General features: G+C 35.9%; 1 non-coding gene across 1 annotated transcript; it reads left to right on the top strand.

Moving 5' to 3' along the window:
* Positions 1–13,866: 13,866 nt before the first annotated feature.
* LOC122095793 lies at positions 13,867–13,973 on the top strand. Its single transcript, XR_006145202.1, has one exon. It is a non-coding gene; the product is annotated as a U6 spliceosomal RNA (small nuclear RNA).
* Positions 13,974–20,151: the final 6,178 nt, after the last annotated feature.

The raw sequence follows: 20,151 nt of genomic DNA, 5'->3' as shown, positions 1-20,151 counted from the left end.
TTCATCATATCCAACTTATTTCCTGATTTTAGATTAGGACTTAGTTAAGGTAACTCTCCCTGTACCTTCCCACATCACTCTATTCCTATTTTTTACCCACATCTCTCCCTAACCCTAATGATTTCTGGTTTTCCAAATTCTTTGCGGTTCGTAGCCCGTTAATACATAGTTGTTTGATGTTGAATAGATGTATCTATTGAACTAGATTGTATCCGCAGACTATTGACTATGCAAATAGAGACTTTGGTTGATGCTTGCCTTAAGTTAGAGTTCTAGCGCAAAACTGGTGTTATTTTCATCCCAAATGGGCACAGTAAGCCGGAAAAACACAAGAAAAATGGCAAGTACAGGTACCTCAACTCCCACTCATGATAATCAGGGGACAGAACAGATAATGAATAATCCAGAGGAGAGTTCCCAACTAGCTCTACAAACACTGCTGGCAAACATGATAAATGAAACGATTGAAAATATACAAAGGACTCTGTATGAGCGTGATAGAGAGAGAGGAAGAAAACAAAAGGTCAATACAGGAAAAGATTGAAAACCTACAAAGGACTCTGTATGAGCGTGATAGGGAGAGAGAGGAGGCAATCCAAAGGATTATACATGAATATCATGAACATGAGGAAGCTACTCAAAAACTGATACAGGATTTGCATGAGCAGCTTGGGAATACCTAAAGAAAAAGGCAGGAATGGCGTGAACAGGCTGAGAACACTCAAAGAGAACTACAGGAATGGCATTAACGGGAGCGGGAGCAAGCTAAGCAAAGGGTAATACAAGAATTGAGAGCAGGATGAGAATACACAAAGATCACTACAGGCATTCATGGGATCCATTAACAAAGAGCTGAAGGAAGTCAGGGAGACCACAAGGGGAATGCTGAATGGAACCCAACAGAAGGAATGGGAGTCCAAGGAAACCATAGCCAATCAAGTAAGTGATTTGAGAATAAACACTGAACATCAAATTAAGGAAGTAAAGAAGTTCATAAGAGATCTAAAACCAAGCTTCAACAAAGAATTTGAAGCCATCAAAGCTGACCAATTAGAAGGAAAAGAAATAAAAAACAAAGTAGAAAGCCTTGACAGCAGATTAGACCATGCAGAAAATCAAATCTCGGGGATTGAAGGCAACCTACATATTATAGAGAAAGAACATACAACCATCCAAGACAAGTCCAAGAAATATGATAGATCTACTCAACACTTGGAAGACACCATCAGAAAGCCTAATTTAAGGATAATGGGTGTAGAGGAGCACCTAGAAACAGAAGTAAATGGTATAGGAAATTTATTTAATGGGATCCTAGCAGAGAACTTCCCAAACATGCAAAAAGATAGGCGTATTCAGATACAAGAAGCAGTTAGAACTCCAAATAGACCAGACCAAAATAGGACATCCCACCTTCACATTATAATCCACACAGGATAAATTCAAACCAAGGAAAAGATCCTTAAAGCTGTCCAGGAGAAAAATTAATCACCTATAAAGGGAAACCAATTAGAATCACCTCATATTTCTCAGCAGAGACAATCAAAGCAAGAAGAGCCTGGACTGATGTATGCCATGCCCTAAACACAACAACTACCAACCAGGAATACTGTAAACAGCTATACTCTCCTTCATAACTGAAGGCCAAAAAAAACCTTCCATAGCAAAGAAAAATTGAAACAATACATCTCCATTAAACCAGCCTTACAAAAGATTCTTAAAGATGTCCTACACATAGAAAACCAACAAGACCATGATAAAGGCCAAGAAACTGCACTCAAACTGAGAATCCAAGAACCATAGGAAGAACCCAGTTTTCACAGCCCCCAAGAAGGTGGATAACATGGCAGGAACTCCCAAATACCTCTCAGTCCTATCTCTTAACATTAACGGCTTAACTTTCCAATTAAGGGACATAGATTTTCTAGTTGGATTAAAAAATAATACAAGATGCAAACATAAAGGGGATCCATATAGGGAAAGAAGAAATAAAACTCTCCCTCTTTGCAGATAGCATGGTCGTGTATTTAAAGAATCCCATAGACTCCACTCCCAAATTAATCAACTGATTCAAAACTTTGGCAAAGTAGCATGGTATAAAATTAACCCCCAAAAATCACTTGCTTTTCTGTATGGTAACAATGAGAAAAGTGTGGCTGAAATTAGGAAAGCAACTCCATTTGTAATAGCCCCACAAATAACAAAATACCTAGGAATTAACTTAACCAAAGAACTGAAGGACCTCTATGATGAAACTTTAAAAACTTGAAAAAGGAAATCAAAACATAAATTCCAAAATGGCAAAACCTCCATTGCTCCTGGATTGGAAAGATTAACATCGTGAAAATGGCAATACTTCCCAAGGCTATCTACAAATTCAATGTGATACCTATCAAAATTCGAACCTCATTCTTCATGAAAATAGAAGAGGCAATCCAAAAATTCATATGGAACAATAAAAGACCCCGAATACCAAAAACGCTCCCCAACGGAAAGAACACTGCTGGAGGAATATCAACACCAAATTTCAAACTCTACTATAAAGCCATAGTAATCAAAACAGCTTGGTACTGGCATAAGAACAGACCTCAGGACCAAGGGAATAGAATTGAAAACTCAGAAATGAACCTATAGACCCATTGCTATCTAATCTTCGATAAGGGAGCTAAAAAAAATGGAAGAAAGACAGCCTCTTCAGTAAATGGTGCTAGCAAAATTGGTTAACTACTTGTAGAAAACTAAAGCTAGATCCTTATATATCACCCTGCACCAGAATCAACTCTAAATGGACCAAAGACCTCGGAGTCAAAGCAGACACTCTGAAGACATTACTGGATGGAATAGGAGAATCCTTAGGTCTCCTTTGCACAGGCCGAAATTTTCTGAATAGAGACCCGGAAACACAATAAATCAAAGTGGACAAATTCGATTGCATGAAGGTGCAGAGCTTATGCATGGCAATGGACATAGCTAGCAAGATCAATAGAAAGCCCACGGATTGGGAGAAGATCTTCAGTAGCCATACAACGGACAAGGGTCTCATATGTAAAATAAACTTGGAACTCAAAAAATTAAATCCCTCAACAACGTGTCCTCAAAGAAACAACTGCCGAATAAATAAGTGGGCTAAAGACTTAAAGAGAAACTTCTCTGAAGAAGAAAGAAGGATGGCCAATAGAAACATGAAGAAATGCTCAACATCCCTACCCATTGAAGAAATGCAAACCAAAACAACATTGAGGTACCACCTCACCTCAGTTAGAATGGCTTTAATCAAGAATTCTAACAACAACAGATGCTGGAGGGGATGTGGACAGAAGGGAACCTTACTTCATTGTTGGTGGGAGTGTAAACTTGTTCAACCAATTTGGAAAGCATTATTGAGGTTCCTCAAAAGACTTCACATAGAGCTTCCCTATGACCCAGCAATCCAACTTTTGGGCATTTACCCAAATATTTACAAACAAGACCACACTAAAGCTACCAGCACAACCATGTTTATTGCAGCATTATTTACCACAATTAAGATATGGAACCAACCCAGATGCCCCTCAGTAGATGAATGGATCAAGAAAATGTTATATATCTACACAATAGAATTCTATGCCTCCATCAGAAAGAATGACATTGCCCCATTTCTTAGGAAATGGAAAGGCTTGGAAAAATTATATTAATTGAAGTAAGCCAAGCCCAAAGAAACATAGTTCCCATGGTTTCCCTTATTTGCAATATCAATTAAATGTATGAGTTAAGCAGAAAATGCAGATAATGTGATGTTAGGAAAATGAACCCTTAGATATGTATTTAAATATTTGTTTTCATTCATGCATCTGTTTCTAATGCATTTATAAGATTATTTCTTTGTTGCTTTGTTTGTCCCTCCCCATAGTATAACCCCTGCTTTCACTATAATTGATGTCGGTATAATTTGTGGAGGAGAAGGGGAAAAACAAGTCGTTTAAGGATACAGGTGGACCTGTTGCAACAATGAGAAGTACAAGTTGTCATGTCGAAAACGAACTTTACAACTTTGTTGGGTGGGGGGAGGATTGGGTGGGGTGACGGGGGGGGCGGAGGCTGGGAAGGGATGAGAAGGGTAAACAAAGGAGGAGGCTGCAATGCTTGAAAAGAAATGTACTCATTATCTTGCCCATGTAATTGTAACCCCTCTGTGCATTATGTTCACAATAAAAAAAAAGATATGGTAAGTAAAGTTTTATGAAATGAAAAAAAAAGAAAATGCACTGGAAATATTCTAATAAAGTAATTAATTGGATTGAACAATTTCACATTGACAGCAATTAACTAGAATAATTTAAGGCTTATTGGACAAGATTGTCTTTGTAAATGATAAAAACTTATTTCTTCTTTTACTTTGTCAGCGAAATAACTGCAAAAAAAGCAACTTAACATATGAATCTATAACAACTGGAATGAATTTTTGTCTTTTTATTATCAAATATTAATTTCACATAGTAATTTTTTTGTGTTATACACATATGTCCACATAATGTAGCTTGTAAAATTTTATTCCTTTTGTTAATTTAATTATCCTATTTTTTTACTTAATTTTATGGTGTGATCATACTAACTTATAAAGTATTTGAGCATATTTACTCCACACTATTTCTCTTTATTTCCTCATTCACTTTTTTCCAAACTTAATAACTTCCATCTTTTACACTTGGGTCATTTATTTTATTTTCTTGGACTAGAGTCTCCATATGAGAAATCTAGTATTTGTTTTTCACAGTATGACTTATTCCTTTAATATGAAGGTTTCCAGTTCTATCTATTTTCCTGCAGAATAAGTGATTTCATTATCATGTTTGGCTACACAATATATCATTGTGTATATATGCATTTATATATTACAATTTCTTTATTCAATCAAAGATTAAGGAACATGTAGATGAATTCTGTAGTTATTCATGTTTTGGGTTTTTTTGGGGGGACAAGAAAGGATGTAAATAATGATATTTGGATTGAGAAACGTGATCTTTAGGTTTTCACTCTAGTATTTGAAATATCCTCCCACCTGCTCTTTCATCAGTATTTCAATAATCCTTTATATTTAAAAAGTGAAATTTAATTACACTTGCGAAGGTGTTCTTTTTCAGTATCTATGTTATTTTTATTACAGTGTTACATTTAGTATGTTATGTGAGTATGGGGATGTATGTGAACATGAATATGCATGAATGTTTGTAAGGAAGCTGAATGTATGTGAGATGCAGGATTGAAATAAAAGTTTGAGACCTGTAAGTTGCTAAATTGATGTATATGTCCAGTTTGTGGAATGTGATTTCAAGATCCAATTTTGCCAGGTTTCATACCAAGTAAGTAGATGTTTCTAATCCAAAATCATAAAGAATAAAACAGCTATTCTGTTTCATAATTATTTTCTTAGTACTCCATACATTGTAATAAGTGGAAAAAATGATTGAAAGTGGGATGGGTCAGTGGTAATCCTTTAGAAACTAAAATTTCCTCAAAATCTTCAGATGTACTCTTTGGATAAAAATCACAAATATATTTATAAACATACAGATAAAATGTGAACATCTCATATAAGTAAATATATGTATATAATATAAATATATCATATACTTAGTTATATTTTAAACGTGTATCATATATATTTATTTATATTTAAATGTAATTCATCTAATAACATATATATATAAATATATGCATTGTTTTTCTTTTTTCTTTTTTTTGGTCAGTTGTGGGGCTTGAACTCTGTGCTTGGGTACTGTCCCTGTGCTCTTCAGCTGAAGGCTAGCGCTCTACCACTTGAGTCCTAGCGCCACTTTCGGTTTTCTGGTGGTTTATTAGAGATAAGAATAACATAGTCTTTCTTGCTCCGGCTGGCATTGAACTGTGATCCTCACATCATAGCCTCCTGAATAGCTACAATTACAGGCGTGAGCCACCAGCATCTGGATATATATATATATATATATATATATATATATATATATATATATATATATATCCATATATCTGAGATGTGTTAGTGGAACAAAGGGTACAGAAATCATTATTCTTATCACTAAAGGACTTCACATTGGCAGGTATAATTACAAGAAGACAAATAATAAATATTCACAGTGGCACAAAAATCCCTTAGGTGACTAGCAAGACAGTACTTTTTCCAGACACTGTATGAGATGTGAGAGGTTTGCAACCTAAGAAGCTGTAGAGATATTGAACCCTAAACATAACTGACAATTGCATGAACCCAGTCTTCTCTGATGGAATTAGCAAGGAATATCTTGGAGATTCATGATGAAAAGTTTATAGTTTAGTTGTGAGTACAGAGCTCTTTACACCTGTCACTCAGACATTAACTATATTTAATATAGTTCCTTTTGTTCTAACATATTTTCATGGTTCAGGAAACTGGTTTTGTTTGTGAAAACTTGGCTGTTCACAACATAGACATTGGTTTTCATTCCTTTTAAAATTACTGTCTGCATAGTGTTCTATGAGATGAGCTGCTCTTTACCAAATCATTAGGATAAACTTACTCTGATTCAAACTTGGACAGCAGCTAGCTTATTCCCTCCCCTAGAAAACCATCTGTCCAGTCTTCTTTACATGTCAACAAATGGTTATTTCCTTGCAAAAGTCTGCCAGTGAGTCAAACCTAACTCACCCAAGTGAGGTGAATTCCTCTCCCATGTTTTCCTTACATTAAAAATGGTGATAACTGTTTAGCCATGCACATACTTTTTAATGTAAAGTGTTCCTCCTATTTTCCATAATGTGAATCAAGTAGAGTAACCAGGTTAAGATTTTGAAAGAGCTTTTGAAAGAGTTTTTAACGTTGAAATTTTTCCTGGGTATGAATTTTTGGAGAAATATCCCCATTCAAATATGAAGGATGCACTTTTTTTGTGCTGGTACTTCTGTTTGAACTCCTAGACTTGAGCTCTATCTGGGCTTTAATTCTCAATATTTGGACTATACCACCTGAGCCACACCTTCACATCTTCCTTTTACCACAAGTGGAGAAATGAATCTCTTAGGTTTATTCATTTGGAATAACTTAGAATTGCAATTGTCAAATTTGAACCTACCTAGTAGATAGGTGTAAGCTACGGGTCCTCTGCTAAAACTCATTTCTTACATATAAATAATCATAAAAAAGAGAAAAAAATATTAGCTCAATTATATATGTGTTGTCCGATAAAACAAATCACTTGCTACTGGAAGATAGAAAGAGAGAATTTATAGATGAAATGGGGGACAGAGACATAAAGAAAGAAGAAAGGAACGGAGGGTAAATGAGAGAAGGAGAAGAAAGGAGAGGAGAGGAGGGAGGAGCTGAGTAGAATTGTCTATAAGGTATTATTCGACAATCAGTGCTTTGCATTTATGTAGCCAAAGCTTTATATATTTGGTAGTAGTAAATTGAGATATAAAATACCAATTTACAGGTAATAACCTGTTAGTGTGCTTCCTTCTGTACCAAGGGTGCCACAGTGATGTTACTGTTACAGAAAGGGCAAGAGTAAGCAGTTTAAGTGATTCTGAGAAACAATAAATTATATGCCAGGAATGCTCCCTTGTATGGTGAAGTCAAGCATCACTCTTGTTCTCTGATCTGGTCTTCCTCTCAACAAGAATAATACAAACAGAAGAGGAAGGAGATACCTGAGTAATGATCATCTCTCTTTTTACCCTCTTCCCTTGGCCTCTCAAATAGTAAACCACAAGAGACTTAACCTGAACTAGTGGGGGTAATGGCAGGAAAAAGTTCAGTTTAGCTTAATGGGAAAGTTTAAAAATAATTGGGGCAGCTTTTCAAATACTGAAATAAAACGTTTGTAATTGTTAATAAAAAGTAACTCTAAATGTATTGAAAATTTAGAAGACTACAGGACTCACTCCATAGTGGAATCTACATAATTAAACTGACTCCTGCTTCTATCAGAAATTGAAGACCGTTCCAAACTTCCAATACTAGGTAAATTTCCCTTGATATTTACTTAAAGTGTGTGAATATGATGCAGAAAACATTACTCATGTAACTGTAACCCCTCTGTACACGATTTTTACAATAAAAATGGATAAAAATTTAAAAAAAAGATTGCTGAAGTGATAAGCAATGGAAATTCATGATGGATAGTATAATGCTGAGAACATGGAAATTATGTTCCTTCCATCTTCTGTGTGTAGAGAAGAAAAACGCTTTATTGGATGGCCTTGAAGTTCCAATTCTGAAATAATAAAGGAGACCTATCTCAGCCATTCAGAGATTAGAAATGTGGAGAAATAGCCTCATTTATGTACATCAAACATGGAAGAGAGAATGTGGTAAGCCCAAAGCCAAATGCCAAAGGCAGAGAAATTTAACAAAATACCATGAAGTTGAAACAAGTCTTAAAAGGGAGAGTTGGGCTTAAGGGGAGTAGTGCAGAAGAATGGAGAGAGAAATGGTGGATTAATAGAGTCATAACAATCAATGTACATATGTAAGAATATAAGTAGGAAACTTGAAGGGATAGGTGGGTTGGGTAAGGGAAGGAAGAAAAATGAGAAGTTTGACAATGATCCGGATGCACTGTACATTGAAATGCAGATACACTCTATTCAACACTGACAGGATGAAGCGAAATCCCTTTACACAACTACCTAAAGATAAAATTTCTTTTGAAGTTTTAATATTAAGAGACCAGAAACATAAACCTTTAGAGATAAATAAGAAGATATCATTGACATATTATTGATGATTGTGCTCCTTTCAATATACAAAAATTAATGTTTCAAGTCTGCTGTAAATGTAAATTTTATTTTGCCAATTATTTTTTGCAAATTTCTTAAAATGTAGAGAACCAAAGTCCAATATCCTTTCACTTCCAATAAAAAAATCTTTTGACCTTTAGTTTACTCAATTGTTACAAATATCTTACTGTAATTCATTGGGACTAATTTCATTCCATATTTAAAATTACATTTTATATCTCTAAAATCTTTTAAAATCCTCTCTCCGGCACAGTTATGGATAGATAACTGATGTGGGCAGAATCAGAATTATTCAGAAAGTTGTAAATGGATGTTTACCTAGTTTTCTCTCTACTGGATCATAGAATACAGATTGTCCTAATTGGAAAAAGTTAGCCTTCCCAGGTTTTCTGCATATAAACACTCCATCAACATTTTCTTATTAGAGGAGTATTCAAGATTAGTTATTTGTTGATTGATAATGACTGAGGATGACAGAAAGGTGAAGGAAGACCATTTACTCTTCAGTGAAGTTCTGACGTGTGCTTCACAAAATGTTATGAAAGCTCTCCATGAGAAATCTAGCAGCTGCATTTCTAAAAAATCCTTGGGTTGTTACACTTTCTGATAATGTCTGAATTCAAGTACTTCTCCTTGGAGATCCATACTATTCAATGATGCTGTATTAGCTCCTTGTTACAGTTTGCAGACCGGTGTTGGTGATGAAATTTGTGCTTTTCAAAATTGCTTTCGAATTCCATCCACAAACTGCAGACAAAATTTATCTGAAAAAATTTGTATCTGTTGATAGTGCATATATTTTTATTTTTTCATTATAAACATAGAATATAGTAAAATTTTTCATAGCAATTGCACTGCACTAGGTTGTGGGCAGATTTTAATGTAAAGAATATACTGGGTTCATGTAAAGAATTTGAGTATCCAAAATTTTAATATACTTGTGGTCCTAAAACAAATACCTTACTGATATTGCGTGACAAATACAATTTCCATAAGTATAGAAGTTTTCTTGTATCTTTTTATATGTATTTTTATTGTAAAGATACTGTACATAGGGGTTACAGTTACATAAGTAAGGTAATGAGTACATTTCTTATTAAGCATTGTTACCCCCTCCTTTGTTTTTCCCTACTATCCCTTACCTTCACACCTCCCCAACTCCCCCTTCCAGCCCCTCCTCTGATAGTGTCTAGTACATCTCAGTGTTACAATGGGTCAACCTGTATCCTTTCCTTATATATTAAATGCAGATATGCTGGCTTGGTTTATGATGATTCTACTTGTGTAGAAACACCTGAAATCACTTGCCAAGTCCAAGAGCACATAAAAGAAACGCCATCAAATTTTTGTCCATTGGTATAATTGTGTTTGACACATTTGACAGGTTACAAATTATTCTCAAACTTCACTACATTAAAAATACTTTCTTTTTTTTCCTTATTTTCTTGGCCAGGAAATCAGCAAGACTTCAGTCAGAATTTCTCACATAGGACTTTTCACATTAGTTGGTTAAATGTATATGTAGAGACTAGTCATCTGAGAATTCACTCATCTGCTTAGGAATTGATGCTGGCTGTTAGAAAACAGCTCAAGGAAGGATGTCATTCAAAGCCTTATAACTTTATTCTTTGCCAGGGTACTCTCCTGCTACTTTGGTTGTTGAGAGTGTCTACAAGAGCAAGCATTCCGTGGGGACCAGGGATACAACATATGGCCTATACTTACGGAGATTTCTGAGTGACTTGCTATCATCTGTACTGCATTTTGCAAGTCAAATCTGTCTAAACCTACCAGTTTTAAGAGATAAGATTAGCGGTAAAAGAACTCTTAGAGACAAATGCATCTTCAACATATCTTGTTCCAAGCATTCCGTCTAAGGCATATTCAGGAAGTGAAACTTGTGTTCTCTGTAATTATTTGTCTTTCTCCATGTGTGCATGTATACATGTGTATATGTATATGTGTATTTGTGTGTAAAGTAACGTACAAGTGTACATATATAAGGGCATATACAAATTTATATATGCATATGTAAATAAAATTACATATATAAATATATGTGCATATCTATCAGTTGTTTATTGATTTAATATAGAGTTCCCAGCACATTGTCATTCTCACAAAGTGTACAAGATAAATTGCTCTGAGGGTCTGTGCTCTATGATGAGCATCCCTTGTACTCACTTCCCCCATGACTTTGTTTTTCATCGCTATGAAAAACTTGGGTCTACTTTCCATTGGATAGCTTTATTTTCATTACATGTAGTTACTAACATAATAAAAACAAAAGATTGCTTGTAAAAGAAAAAGAACGTTCAGGTCACAGGTAAAAAGTATCTTATCGATGGAGGCATAGAATTTCATTGTGTATATATACCACATTTTCTTGATCCATTCATCTAAAGGGTTGGTTCCATATCTTACCTATAGTAAATAATGCTGCAATAAACATAGTCGTGCTGGTAGGTTTAGTGTGGTTTTGATTGTAAACATTTGGGTAAATGCCCAAAAGTGGGATTGCTGGGTCATAAGGGAGCTCTATGTGGAGTCTTTTGAGAAACCTCCATACTAATATTCTATGCCTCCATCAGAAAGAATGACATTGCCCCATTTGTTAGGAAATGTAAAGACTTGGAAAAAATTATATTAAGTGAAGTAAGCCAGGCCCAAAGAAACATAGGTCCCATGGTTTCCCTTATTTGCAATATCTAGTATATGTCTGAGTCAAGCAGAAAAGGTCAGATAAGGTGATGTTAAAGAAATGATCCCTAAGATATGCATTCAAATGTTCTTTTTTCTTTCATGCGATTGTTTCTAACACATTCATAAGATTATTTCATTGTTGCTTTGTATGTCCCTCCCCCACAGTATAACCCCTGCTTTCACTGTATTTGAGGTCGGTATAATTTGTGGAGGGGAAGGGGAAAATCAAATCGTTTAAATAGGGATACAGGTGGACCCAATGCAACAATGAGATGTATAAGTCGTTATGTCGAAACAGAAATTTACAACTTTTGTGCGAGGGGAAGGTGGGAGGGGAGGGGAGGATTAGGGGGGAATGGGGGGGAGGATGGGAAGGGATGGGAAGGGGACAAAAATGAGGAGGCTACAATGCTTGATAAGAAATGTACTCATTATCTTCCCCATGCAATTGTAACTCTTCTGTACAGTATTTTCACAATAAAAAAAAGAAATAGAAAAAAGTATCTTATCCATCCCAATGATTCCTATGAGATAAAATTTATAATACTAGTAAAAGTGAAAAGGAATTCCTAGATCTGGTGTTTTTCCATTTAGAATGGCAAAGAATAATATCACATTGCTGTTATAACTCTTAAAGAATGCAAAGGTAACTTATGGTCTCTATCATGTTCCCACAAAACCAGGAGATTCTGAAGGATAATAGTAGAACAACAGAAATTCTAAGTAGCAAACATGGAGCATGAAAGAGAATAAGAGGAAATGAGAGAGAGTGAAAGAGAGAGAGAAATATAAAAATGAAAGTGCATAACAGATTAAAAAAAGAGCTGAATGAGAAAATTCATACTGCTATCTTTAGACTCTATGTGTACATTCGAAGGTACCTGATGTATGATAAACCATCAAAATGAAATATAAAGTTACTTTGATGAAAATAAAAATGACTCAGAAGTTGCAAATGCAAAAACAATCTTCACAGAAGCAAACTCTCAGAGATATTTCATGACTTTGGAAAGGATAAAGTGGCTGAAGTTAGTATAAATTTAGAAGTACGACAATTCACCAAAATATAAAACAATATTTATATCTTTCATTATATAACCCAAAGCAGAAAGCAAATGTTGTTTAGATGATGTTTTGAAAACACAGTCTCTCAGGTGCTGGGAAGGTGGCTCAGCGGTAGAGTGATTGCCTTGCATGCATGAGGCCCTGGGTTTGATTCCTCAGCACCACATAAGCAGAAAAAGATGGAAATGGTGCTGTGGCTCAAGTGGAAACGCTAGCCTTGAGATGAGGGACAGCACCCAGTTTCCAGACCCCATGATCAACAAAATAAAAATAAAAAACAAAAAAATCAGTGTCTCACTTTTGTGGCCTCAACTCTGTAATATTGTTGCTTCAGCCTAGGGCTAAGTTTTAAGATGTAGACACTTATCAACACTCCTGATTCAGATTCTACTTGATCATTTTTTAAATAAATATTTTGTTCTTAATTTTGCTCTTTGTAAATTCACATGCACCTATAAAAAATTGTTTGGCCATCCAGTAACTTTCTCAAATAACCTCCTAATGATGACTTACAAAAAGTTGTATTATAAGTAGAATAATGCTACAAATAAAGAAAACTAATAATTAAATATTAATGATTAATAAAATAAAAAACAAAACAATTACTAGTATTTTCAGTATTTGAAGTGTACTACATATTAGATTTTAGCATTTTCTCATATTCCTATACAGTTAACACTGGCTACGGTTGTGATGTTCAACAAGAGTTTTATAGAATATGACTACTCTTTAAAATTACCCACTAAGATTACTATTTATGGCTCATCTCATCATTTGTTTATGGTTTATATCATCATTTGTTCCTTGCTAGCATATAAAGTAAGGAAGGTCTAAGGTTTTAACAGAAACTGTGTAGTTAACAAAATCTAAACTCTTCACTCTGCTTCTTTACACAAAGACTTTGCAACTTTTCTTTAATCAAGTTTCTATAAACTCTGAAATGTACATTCTTAGTAGTATATGTCTGCTACCATAAATCTTAAATACTTCATAGAAAAGTTTTATATCTGCCAAAAAGTCCTAATTTTGGCATATATAACCAAATACTCAAAATTAAATATATTTAAAACATTAAATCTTTTAACAAACCTTAACACTTGCTGCTGTGTTCATTATGACAGGTGCCTTGTATAGAATAATTGAATTCCTCCTCCTACACATCTCTTGAACAACAAATATCTGGAATTATTTTGTTTTTGACATGTCAATCTTGACTTTATTTTTCAATGTGCGCTTATGTAAGAAATATATGGTTCTAAAATTTCATGACAATTTTTTTGAACTTACTTTTTGTTGAATTGTATAGTTTAATAAAATCAATTACACTTTATATATAAAAAGTGTTCTCTGCTCAATTCAGCATCACATACACTAACATTGGAACGATACAGGGAAGATTAGCATGGCCCCTGCACAAGGATGACATGCAAATTCATGGAGCATTCCACATTTTTACAAGAACAGATGCTGGTGGAGATGTGGCCACAAGGGAACCGTATGCATTGTTGGTGTGAGTGTATACTTGTTCAACCACTTTGGAAAGCAGAATTGAAGTTCCTCAAAAGACTCCACATAGAGCTCCCCTATGACTCAGCAATTCCACTTTTGGGCATTTACCCAGATGATCACAAACAAGACAATACTAAAACTACCAGCACAACTATGTTTATTGCAGCATTATTACCATAGCTAAGATATGGAACCGACCCAGATGCCCCTCACTAGATGATTGGATCATGAAAATGTGATATATATACACAATGAAATTCTATGCCTCCATCAGAAAAAATGGCATTACTCAATTTTTTAGGAAATGGAAGACTTGGAAAAATATTAAGAGAAGTAAGCTAAGGCCAAAGAAACATAGGTCCCATGTTTTCCCTTATTTTCAATAATGAATATATGTCTGTCATATGACCTGATAAAATGATGTTAAGGGAATTGAACCCCAAGATAGGGACACAATTGGTATTTTGTTTCTTGCTGTTGTTTCTAACATATTTATAATGTGTAATATGATTTTTTGTTTCTTTATATGTTCCTCCCCCACTCTATAACTTCTGTTTTCACTTTATTTGAAGTTGGTTCACCTACATCTTGTATGTACACTTCTCTAATTTGCAGAGGGGAAGGGAAAAAAGGCTCAAATAAGGATACAGGTTGACCCATTATAACAATGAAAAGCACAGGTAACTATGTTGAAAAATGAACTTTACACTCTCGTTGGAGGCAGGGAGAGAAGAGTGTACTTGTTGAGGTGGGAGGGAAGGGATGATAGATGAAATATAAAGGAGGAGGCAACAATGCTTGTTAGGAAATGTACTAATTATCCTGCTTATGTGAATGTGAACCCTCTGTACAGTATGATTACAGTAAAAAACATATAAAATTGTCCTGAGATGGAAGAGTTTATTTCCTCTATTTTACCCATATAATATCATTAACAATGAAATTAATGTGACTTCTGGGAAGATGGCGGAGGAGAATCTCTCGTATAGAAAGCAGTTTTAGTATTCTAATGAACAGTCCTATGATAGAGAATCACAGCAAGTGTGCCATTACAGTACAGAGAGTTTGGCCAGAGAGGCAAAATCCAGGCAAGTAGACAGATCTGAGCACTTGCCTGTATAGCTTCAGCTGCGTCGGCTGCTGTGGCTGCCGTGGCTGCAGTAGCCACAATACCTATAACACAGAGAATCTGGAACAAAGGTGCCAGACACAGGAGGCAAGCAGATTCCACTCAACACCAGCAAGAATTGACAAGGAAAAGGTATCTTCATCTGGCAGATCACAAACCAGACACGACCCAGGAACCAACACTCCGGCATGAATAGAACCCTGACATCCTGACTCTATCCCAGGGAGTAGAGGTGGGAAGGCTGCCCCTCCCCCCACCTGCCGGAGATCTCCATCTTTGATACAGCAAGGACAAGCTGAGCAGCTAACTCCAACTCAGGCCCTGGAAAGAATAAAAAGAGTCATTTAGCAGGTCACAGGAACCTGACCTGACCTGCCAGGCTCAACCCTACTCAGGGGAAAGTCACCCAGCCCAAACAGAGAAAACTCTGCCCCCAAACGAGTGGCTTTCTTCACTGGGTAAACAGAGCCAGAGGCTGCCCCTCCCTACAGCAGCCTAGTCAATCAGTTGAACTTTAGTAAACATAAATTCTGAGAATGGCTCCACGCTGGGTTCTGTGAGTGTCTCTGGAGCTAGCTCCTGTGGGAAAAGCTACTGTTTGCTGAAAGGCCTCAATGCTACCCAGAACCTAGCCTCATCACAGCATCTCCAAACTAGAGTTAACAGCCATCTAACTCTTTTGTGATACTCAAAGCAAAACTCCCTCCCACTGAACTAGCCTGGGAGGAGGATCTGAGTAAAGCAGAGCATTTTTCTTCCTGCTCAAACAAACTGAATTAAGAAACCAAACAAGCCACAGGAATACCAAAAACCACAAGCAGACCAGAGAGTCCACCAAGAGAAGGGTTTTGGACACAAGGGAGATACAGGATCTTCCCATCCTCTCCTGTCCCCCCCCCAAAAAAAAAATCAAAGAAATGCTTTTGTCCTATTTATTTTACTTTTTATGTTTTAAAAATCGCTTTCTATTAATCTTATTTTTCAATTATAATTTTTACTTTAGGTGTATATGAGTGTGTTTGTTTTTTTGTTTTTTAATCTCTATTGACATTTTGGTGCTTTTTTTTCTTTTCTTCATTTTTTTAATCTTTTTCCTCTTGCTGTTTTTTTTTTTTTATTTAAACGCTGTTCTGTTCATCTTCAGATATATAGCCCTCTTCGAATATTATACCTTATCCCCCATTGTGTACACATTTAATCCAGAAATTTATTACTCAATTCACAACCTCTTAGGCTTAAATTCTTTAATAGCAGTATTATATCTTTATACCTATATAATTTTTTAAGAATTTTTGTTTTTCTATCTTTCTTGTTGTTTTTTGTTTTATTTTTCTTCTCTTTTAATCCTTCTCCTATCACTCTGTCCAATTCATTTCCTTCTCTGAGATTAGGACTTGATAAAATTCACTCTCATTTTACCTCTCCACACCACTTTAATCCTATTTTACCCACATTTCTCCATAAACCTAATAATTTCTGATTTGCCAAATTGTTTCTTGCTGTTCTTATCCCATTAATCCATAGTTGTTTGATGTTGAGTAGATTGTATCTGTTGAGTTAGATTGTACCTGCAGCCTTTTTTTCTTTTTTGTCAGTCATGTAGCCTGCACTCTGGGCCTGGGTGCTGTCCCTCAGTTCTTCCTCTCACGGCTAGTGCTCTATCACTTGTGCCATAGCATCATTTCCGGCCTTTTCTGCTTATGTGGTGCAGAGGAATCAAACCCAGGGCCTCATGCATGCAAGGAAATCACTCTAACACTGAGCCACCTTCCCAGTCCTCCGCAGCCTTTTGAATGTGCAACTACAGAACTTTGGTTGATGCTTGCCTTAAAATTGTGTTGTAGCACAAAATTGATGTTACTTTCATACCAAATGGGCAGAGCAAGCCAGAAAAATAAAAGAAAAAATGGCAAGTCTGCGTATCTCAACTCCCAATCAAGACAATCAGGTGACAGAACAGTTAATAAATAATCCAGAGCAGAGTTCCCTAAAAGCTCTACAAAAACTCTGGTAAACATGGTGAATGAAAAGATTGAAAATCTGCAAAGGACTCAGTGTGAGCGTGATAAGGAGAGAGAGGAGGCAAAACAAAGGTAAACACAGGAATCTGGTGACTGTGAGAAAGCTACTCAAAGATTGATACAGGAATTTCGTGAGCAGGTTGAGAGCAGTCAAAGATGAGAATTGTGTGAGCAGGCTGAGAACAGTCAAAAAGAAAATAGGAATTGCATGAGCAGGATGAGAACAGACAAAGACAAACACAGGAATTGCGTGAGCAGTCTGACAAAAGTCAAAGAGAACTACAGGAATTGCATGAACATGAGGAAGCTAATCCAGGAGTAATGCAGAAATTGCGCGTGCAGGATGAGAATAGACAAAGATCAATACAGGCATTCATGAAGTCCATAAACAGACAGATGAAAGAATTCAGGGAGACCACAAAGGAAATGCTGAATGGAGCCTGCCAAAAGGAATGGGACTCCAAGGAAACCATAGCCGATCAACTAAGTGCTCAGAGAATAAAAACTAAACACCAAATTAAGGAAGTAAAGAAGTTCATACAAGATCTAAAAAAAAGCTCCAACAAAGAATTTGAAGCCATCGACCAATTAGAAGGAAAAGAAATAAAAAAAAAAAACATAGAAGAAAGTCTTGACAGTAGTTTAGACCATGAAGAAGATCAAATCTCGGGGATGGAAGACAGCCTAGATATTAAAAAGAAAGAACATACAACTATCCAAGACAAATCCAAGAAATATGATAGGTATATTTAACATTTGGAAGAGACCATCAAAAGGTCTAATCTGAGGATAATGGATAGAGGAGCACCTAGAGACAGAAGTTAATGTTCTAGGAAATTTGTTTAACAGGGTCCTAGCAGAGAACTTCCCAAACATGCAAAAGGATAGGCTTATTCAGATACAAGAAATTTGTAGAACCCCAAATAGACCATAAAAGAACAGGACATCCCACCATCATTATAATCCACATGGGATCAATTCAGACCAAGGTAAAGATCAATCACTTATAAAGGGAAACTAATTAGAATCACCTCAGATTATTCAGCAGAGACAATTAAAGCAAGAAGACTCTGGAATGATAAATGCCATGCCCTAAAGACAAACAATTATCAACCAAGGATACTGTACCCAGCTAAAATCTCCTTCATAACCGAAGGTCAAATAAAAACCTTCCATAGCAAAGACAAATGAAACAATATATCTCCCTCAAACCAGCCTTACAAAAGGTACTTAAAGATGTCCTACACATAGAAAACCAAGAAGACAATAATAAAGGATAAGAAACAGCACCCAAACAGAGATTCAAGAACCATAGGAAGAACCCAGTTGGCACAGCCCCCAAAAAGATGGATAACATGGGAGGAACTCCCAAATACCTCTAAGTCCTAACTCTTAAAATTAAGGACCAGCACAACTATGTTTATTGCAGCATTATTTACTGTAGCTAAGATATGGAACCAACCCAGATGCCCCTAGGTAGATGAATGGATCAAGAAAATGTGTTATATATACACAATGGAATTCTATGCCTCCATCAGACAGAATGACATTGCTCCATTTGTTAGGAAATGGAAAGACTTGGAAAAAATTATATTAAGTGAAGTAAGCCAAGCCCAAAGAAACATAGATCCCATGGTTTCCCTCATTTGCAATTATTAGTATATATATGAGTCAAGCAGAAAAAATCAGATAATGTGATATTAAGAAAATGAACCCTAAGATATGTACTTAAATGTTTTTTTTCTTTCATACATTTGTTTCTAACGCATTTATATGATTATTTCTTTGTTGTTTTGTATGTCCCTCCCCACAGTATAACCCCTGCTTTCACTGTATTTGAGGTCGGTATAATTTGTGGAGGGGAAGGGGAAAAACAAGTCTTTTAAATAAGGATACAGGTGGACCCGTTGCAACAATGAGAAGTACAAGTTGTCATGTCGAAAACAAACTTTACAACTTTGGTGGGAGGGTGGGGGAAGAATTGGGTGAGTGGGGGAGGCTTGGAAGGGATGGGAAGGGTAAACAAAGGAGGAGGCTACAATGCTTGATAAGAAATGTACTCATTAACTTGCCCATATAATTGTTACCCCTATGTACAGTTTTTTCACAATAAAAAAAATTAAAAAAAAACAACTTTTGAAAGTGAAAGGCTGGAACAAAATATGCCAAGCAAATGGAGTCCATAAACAGGCAGGAGTTGCAATGTTAATATCAGATAAAATAGACTTCAAATTAAAATTAGTGAGAAGAGATAAAAAAGGTCACTACATACAAATTCACGGATCTCTCCTCCAGGAGGATATTACAATACTAAATATCTATTCGCCAAACAATGGAGCACCCAAATTTATCCAAGAACCACTACTCTCCACCCAAACTCACATAGATCCAAAGACACTAATTGTTTGGGACTTTAACACACCATTATCCACAATACATAGATCAACTCAGAAAAACTTAACAGAGAAAACACAGATCTAAACAACTGCACAGATCAACTAGATTTAACAGACGTCTACCAAATATTTCGCCCAGCAGCATCAGAATACACGTTTTGCTCAGCAGCACAAGGGACATTTTCTAAATTAGACCATATTTTACATCGCAAAGCAAACTTGTCCAAATTGAGAAACATTGAAGTTATACTTTATATTCTCTCAGACCACAAGGGAATAAAATTAAAACTCAACACCAAAAGCCACCAAAGAAAGTCCAGTAACACATGGAGGCTGAACAACACACTGCTGAATCAAGGGTGGGTCATGGAAGAGATTAGAAAGGAAATTCAAATGTTCATGCTATCCAACAAAAATGAGCACACAAATTACCAGCTCCTCTGGGACACAGCAAAGACAATACTGAGAGGCAAGTTTATAGCTCTGAGTTCCTACATCAACCAATTAGAGAGATCTGAAACCAACAATTTAATAAGACATCTGAACCTCCATGACAAACTGCAACACGATAATCCCT

This window comes from Dipodomys spectabilis, unplaced genomic scaffold, assembly GCF_019054845.1.
Source record: "Dipodomys spectabilis isolate Male_0828 unplaced genomic scaffold, ASM1905484v1 ptg000361l, whole genome shotgun sequence".
Classification (NCBI taxonomy): domain Eukaryota; kingdom Metazoa; phylum Chordata; class Mammalia; order Rodentia; family Heteromyidae; genus Dipodomys; species Dipodomys spectabilis.
Note: the sequence above shows the minus strand (reverse complement) of the source record. Positions and strands in the feature narration are given on the sequence as shown.